Source organism: Salvelinus namaycush, unplaced genomic scaffold (assembly GCF_016432855.1).
Source record: "Salvelinus namaycush isolate Seneca unplaced genomic scaffold, SaNama_1.0 Scaffold3155, whole genome shotgun sequence".
Classification (NCBI taxonomy): Eukaryota; Metazoa; Chordata; class Actinopteri; order Salmoniformes; family Salmonidae; genus Salvelinus; species Salvelinus namaycush.
The window spans coordinates 259-7,500 of NW_024060070.1; positions in this window are offsets into that span (position 1 = coordinate 259).

Below are 7,242 nucleotides of genomic sequence, written 5' to 3' on the forward strand. Positions count from 1 at the left end.
AAAAGTCCGAAAATATTCTATGTTGAATTATTCAGGAAAAACGACAGAGTGCCCTCTTTTTGGGTTACCAGGTGCCCCTATTGAAATCGAATGAAAACGACTTTTAAGGGCCTGCCCACGCCCATGCCCGATATGGGAGCACCATAGTAGGGGTCCAAGTCAGTAGGCACCGGCCTAAGGGATTTATGGAACTTTTCAAAAAAAGTCCGAAAATATTCTATGTTGAATTATTCAGGAAAAACGACAGAGTGCCCTCTTTTTGGGTTACCAGGTGCCCCTATTGAAATCGAATGAAAACGACTTTTAAGGGCCTGCCCACGCCCATGCCCGATATGGGAGCACCATAGTAGGGGTCCAAGTCAGTAGGCACCGGCCTAAGGGATTTATGGAGCTTTTCAAAAAAAGTCCGAAAATATTCTATGTTGAATTATTCAGGAAAAACGACAGAGTGCCCTCTTTTTGGGTTACCAGGTGCCCCTATTGAAATCGAATGAAAACGACTTTTAAGGGCCTGCCCACGCCCATGCCCGATATGGGAGCACCATAGTAGGGGTCCAAGTCAGTAGGCACCGGCCTAAGGGATTTATGGAACTTTTCAAAAAAAGTCCGAAAATATTCTATGTTGAATTATTCAGGAAAAACGACAGAGTGCCCTCTTTTTGGGTTACCAGGTGCCCCTATTGAAATCGAATGAAAACGACTTTTAAGGGCCTGCCCACGCCCATGCCCGATATGGGAGCACCATAGTAGGGGTCCAAGTCAGTAGGCACCGGCCTAAGGGATTTATGGAGCTTTTCAAAATTAGTCCGAAAATATTCTATGTTGAACTATTCAGGAAAAACGGCTATGTGCCCTCTTTTTGGGTTACCAGGTGCTGCTATTGAAATCGATCCTCACTACTGACACCACCTTATGTTAGTTTGGGTTACCAGGTGCTGCTATTGAAATCGAATGAAAATGATTTTAAATGGCCTGCAGACACCCATGCCCGCTATGGGAGCACCATACTATGGGCACAAGTCAGTGGGGGCCGGCCTGAGGGATTTATGGAGCTTTTCAAAAAAGGTCCGAAAATATTCTATGTTGAACTACTCAGGAAAAACGGCTAAGTGCCCTCTTTTGGGTTACCAGGTGCTCCTATTCTAATCGAATGAAAATGAATTTAAATGACCTGCAGACACCCATGCCCGCTATGGGAGCACCATACTATGGGCACAAGTCAGTGGGCACCGGCCTAAGGGATTTATGGAGCTTTTATATAAAATGTCTGTACTCATCCTCCCCTCCGTGCACCTGGTATTATTTTTGGGTTACCAGGTGCTCCTATTCTAATCGAATGAAAATGAATTTAAATGACCTGCAGACACCCATGCCCGCTATGGGAGCACCATACTATGGGCACAAGTCAGTGGGCACCGGCCTAAGGGATTTATGGAGCTTTTCAAAAATAAGGTCTGAATACTTTCTATGTTGAACTACTCAGGAAAAACGACAGAGTGCCCACTTTTTGGGTTACCAGGTGCCCCTATTTAAATCGAATGAAAACGAATTTAAATGACCTGCAGACACCCATGCCCGCTATGGGAGCACCATACTACGGGCACAAGTCAGTAGGCACCGGCCTAAAGGATTTATGGAGCTTTTATATAAAAGGTCTGTCCGCATCCTCACTACTGACACCACCTTATGTTAGTTTGGGTTACCAGGTGCTGCTACAGAAATCGAATGAAAATGACTTTTAAGGGCCTGCCCACACCCATGCCCGATATGGGAGCACCATACTACGGGCACAAGTCAGTGGCCACCGGCCTAAGGGATTTATGGAGCTTTTATATAAAATGTCTGTACTCATCCTCCCCTCCGTGCACCTGGTATTATTTTTGGGTTACCAGGTGCTCCCATTCTAATCGAATGAGTGCACCTGGTATTATTTTTGGGTTACTAGGTGCTCCTATTGAAATCGAATGAAAATGACACACAAAGACAAGGATTAATTGCAAAAAATATTGTATTTATTTAGAGTTATTCATGGATTGATTTGTCCCTCAATTAGTCTCCGAGCCTGGCTTGCATTATGAGGCAAATTATGGGAACGGTAGTAGCGTGCCTGCGTCTCCAGGGAGTGACACATGTGGTCAGCCACAGTTCCACGGTCTGTAAGCGACCCAAGATTAAAGTTTAATGTGGCAATGCTTCTTCGAATTGTACCAAATGTCACTTTCCTTCCAATGCCAAACTCTGCAAAAATCTTACCCACACAATCACAGAGATTACCGTATGGTTTACCAGAGCATGTGAAAAAGAAGAGTGTTGTGTCTGGGGTCATTCCACTCAGATGAGGCCTGATCCGATGGAATCGTTGAAGCCAAGTGTATTCCTCATCAGATATAACAATTCTGCACTCCCCGAAGCTGTAGTTAGTTTTGTGGCTTGCTACAGTCATTTGATAAACCCCACTTTCATTGGTTATTTCATTGAAATCACTCTCACCGAACATGGTGACTGGGGATCGTCGAGTTCCATTAAAAGTCGCCAACCGGCTGGACATGAGAGCCGCAAACCTGCGTCTGTCAGATGAGGTGGCTCGGACTTCCAGCCTGCTGAGAACAGAAGGAATAGATGCATTGCTTAGCTCCAAAAATCGTTTTAACTCCGCAGCGCTGAGCACCTCGTCCCTGCAGCGTCTGCGAAATTGTGCCATGTGCGTTGCCAGGCTCTGCCTAGAATCCCTGTCTATCTTTGCCAAGCAGAGTAACAATTTGCGAATTACACTGGCTTTAGCTTGCAGACCATTCGGCCGGAACTGAATAAGATATTTCAGGAAACTTCTAACATCTGATCGGTATAGTTTTAATGTGGATGGTGCCAAACTACGGCCTTCACATGTCCGGTACCACTCATACACACGCATGTAGTTGTCCAGAAAACACAGGCCTTCATCGGATTTGTCCTCGGACATAATGCGGAGGAATTCCCGTACTCGTGACAGACTGGTGTGACTATTGTCTATTCTTTTAACTGAAGGGTTAATACCCTTAATATAGGTAGCATATTCATTCAAAATGACATCACTCAAACCTTCAGTTGTGGACGGCACACCACCGCCGCCTCCATCACTTTCGCTATCGGTGGAAGGCGACATGACGCTGCATTGCTCCCCCGGTTCCGAGCATTGTTCACCGGTTGACTGCACCGTCGCCTGACTGGTTGACTGCACCGCTGACTGCTCACTCTCGCCACTCAGCTGCTGTTCTGCGGACAACTCACTTCCAACGCCGTTGTTAGGCTCCATACAATCCCCTGGGTAGGCCTGCTGTGTCTCAGCCGAAATCGGGCTACATTGCACGGCATGATTCCATTCCATAGATGCGTGTGTAAGTCCATGGACAGTCTTAAAATGTTTGTCTATCCGCGAAATATGCGTCTTGGTACAAAGTCCACAGTCATGTCGTTTTTGTTTGCTGTCCATAGCTAGCTTCTCTCTCCTGCCTTCCTGTGTGTATGTTTGTTAGCTTCCAACCGTCGCCTAATCAATGGCCTAATTATCACCAGGTGTGGATACAGGTGCGGCGCGAGCGGGGCACGGGCGGGGCACGGGCGGGGCAAGGGCGGGGCTGTGTCATAGCTATGCCCTGCTTAGGGCTATAGACATGAATTGTTATGCCGGAAAATAGGCACCTTGAATGGGATTCAATTCATAGAGCACTGCCCTTGGAGCCCACAGGCTCAGATGCCACATGCCACAATACCACTTCCACATACCACAATGCCACTTCCACATACCACAATGCCACTTCCACATACCACAATGCCACTTCCACATACCACAATGCCACTTACACAAGTGTCAAACGCCCCTTCACCAAGTGCCAAACGCCCCAACCCTAACCCTAACCCTAACCCTAAGAAGGTCGTAAGTTCCATCAGCAGTGCCACAGGTGCCATAGGTGCCAAACCCCTGCCTGGGTAATTTTTAAAGCTATTTAAAAAAAAAAAAATATGCCGGGCAAGAGGCACTCTGACCGGGGTAACATTAGGTGTGCACTGCCCCCCCCTGGAGCCCTGTGGCACTTGGCACTTGGCACTTGGCACTTTAAACCTTTCATAAGTGCCATAGGTGCCAGACCCCTGACTGGGTCATTTTTAAAGAATAAAGGGCTACACACATTAAATACTATGCCGGGCAAGAGGCACTCTGACCGGGGTAACATTAGGTGTGCACTGCCCCCCTGGAGCCCTGTGGCACTTGGCACTTGGCACTTGGCACTTTAAACCTTTCATAAGTGCCATAGGTGCCAGACCCCTGACTGGGTCATTTTTAAAGGATAAAGGGCTACACACATTAAATACTATGCCGGGCAAGAGGCACTCTGACCGGGGTAACATTAGGTGTGCACTGCCCCCCTGGAGCCCTGTGGCACTTGGCACTTGGCACTTGGCACTTTAAACCTTTCATAAGTGCCATAGGTGCCAGACCCCTGACTGGGTCATTTTAAATACAGGATAATAGGCTACACACATTAAATACTATGCCGGGCAAGAGGCACTCTGACCGGGGTAACATTAGGTGTGCACTGCCCCCCTGGAGCCCTGTGGCACTTGGCACTTGGCACTTGGCACTTTAAACCTTTCATAAGTGCCATAGGTGCCAGACCCCTGACTGGGTCATTTTTAAAGAATAAAGGGCTACACACATTAAATACTATGCCGGGCAAGAGGCACTCTGACCGGGGTAACATTATGTGTGCACTGCCCCCCTGGAGCCCTGTGGCACTTGGCACTTGGCACTTGGCACTTTAAACCTTTCATAAGTGCCATAGGTGCCAGACCCCTGACTGGGTCATTTTAAAGGATAAAGGGCTACACACATTAAATACTATGCCGGGCAAGAGGCACTCTGACCGGGGTAACATTATGTGTGCACTACCCCCCTGGAGCCCTGTGGCACTTGGCACTTGGCATTTGGCACTTGGCATTTGGCACTTTAAACCTTTCATAAGTGCCATAGAGTGGTAATTGCATAGGATTTCAGGGGTATACACATTAAATACTATGCCGGGCAAGAGGCACTCTGACTGGGGTAACATTAGGTGTGCACTGCCCCCCTGGAGCCCTGTGGCACTTGGCACTTGGCACTTGGCACTTTAAACCTTTCATAAGTGCCATAGGTGCCAGACCCCTGACTGGGTCATTTTTAAAGAATAAAGGGCTACACACATTAAATACTATGCCGGGCAAGAGGCACTCTGACCGGGGTAACATTAGGTGTGCACTGCCCCCCCTGGAGCCCTGTGGCACTTGGCACTTGGCACTTGGCACTTTAAACCTTTCATAAGTGCCATAGGTGCCAGACCCCTGACTGGGTCATTTTTAAAGGATAAAGGGCTACACACATTAAATACTATGCCGGGCAAGAGGCACTCTGACCGGGGTAACATTAGGTGTGCACTGCCCCCCTGGAGCCCTGTGGCACTTGGCACTTGGCACTTGGCACTTTAAACCTTTCATAAGTGCCATAGGTGCCAGACCCCTGACTGGGTCATTTTTAAAGGATAAAGGGCTACACACATTAAATACTATGCCGGGCAAGAGGCACTCTGACCGGGGTAACATTAGGTGTGCACTGCCCCCCTGGAGCCCTGTGGCACTTGGCACTTGGCACTTGGCACTTTAAACCTTTCATAAGTGCCATAGGTGCCAGACCCCTGACTGGGTCATTTTAATACAGGATAATAGGGCTACACACATTAAATACTATGCCGGGCAAGAGGCACTCTGACCGGGGTAACATTAGGTGTGCACTGCCCCCCTGGAGCCCTGTGGCACTTGGCACTTGGCACTTGGCACTTTAAACCTTTCATAAGTGCCATAGGTGCCAGACCCCTGACTGGGTCATTTTTAAAGAATAAAGGGCTACACACATTAAATACTATGCCGGGCAAGAGGCACTCTGACCGGGGTAACATTATGTGTGCACTGCCCCCCTGGAGCCCTGTGGCACTTGGCACTTGGCACTTGGCACTTTAAACCTTTCATAAGTGCCATAGGTGCCAGACCCCTGACTGGGTCATTTTTAAAGGATAAAGGGCTACACACATTAAATACTATGCCGGGCAAGAGGCACTCTGACCGGGGTAACATTATGTGTGCACTGCCCCCCCTGGAGCCCTGTGGCACTTGGCACTTGGCACTTGGCACTTTAAACCTTTCATAAGTGCCATAGGTGCCAGACCCCTGACTGGGTCATTTTAAAGGATAAGGGCTACACACATTAAATACTATGCCGGGCAAGAGGCACTCTGACCGGGGTAACATTAGGTGTGCACTGCCCCCCCTGGAGCCCTGTGGCACTTGGCACTTGGCACTTGGCACTTTAAACCTTTCATAAGTGCCATAGGTGCCAGACCCCTGACTGGGTCATTTTTAAAGGAATAAAGGGCTACACACATTAAATACTATGCCGGGCAAGAGGCACTCTGACCGGGGTAACATTAGGTGTGCACTGCCCCCCTGGAGCCCTGTGGCACTTGGCACTTGGCACTTGGCACTTTAAACCTTTCATAAGTGCCATAGGTGCCAGACCCCTGACTGGGTCATTTTAATACAGGATAATAGGGCTACACACATTAAATACTATGCCGGGCAAGAGGCACTCTGACCGGGGTAACATTAGGTGTGCACTGCCCCCCTGGAGCCCTGTGGCACTTGGCACTTGGCACTTGGCACTTTAAACCTTTCATAAGTGCCATAGGTGCCAGACCCCTGACTGGGTCATTTTAAATACAGGATAATAGGCTACACACATTAAATACTATGCCGGGCAAGAGGCACTCTGACCGGGGTAACATTAGGTGTGCACTGCCCCCCTGGAGCCCTGTGGCACTTGGCACTTGGCACTTGGCACTTTAAACCTTTCATAAGTGCCATAGGTGCCAGACCCCTGACTGGGTCATTTTTAAAGAATAAAGGGCTACACACATTAAATACTATGCCGGGCAAGAGGCACTCTGACCGGGGTAACATTATGTGTGCACTGCCCCCCTGGAGCCCTGTGGCACTTGGCACTTGGCACTTGGCACTTTAAACCTTTCATAAGTGCCATAGGTGCCAGACCCCTGACTGGGTCATTTTTAAAGGATAAAGGGCTACACACATTAAATACTATGCCGGGCAAGAGGCACTCTGACCGGGGTAACATTATGTGTGCACTACCCCCCTGGAGCCCTGTGGCACTTGGCACTT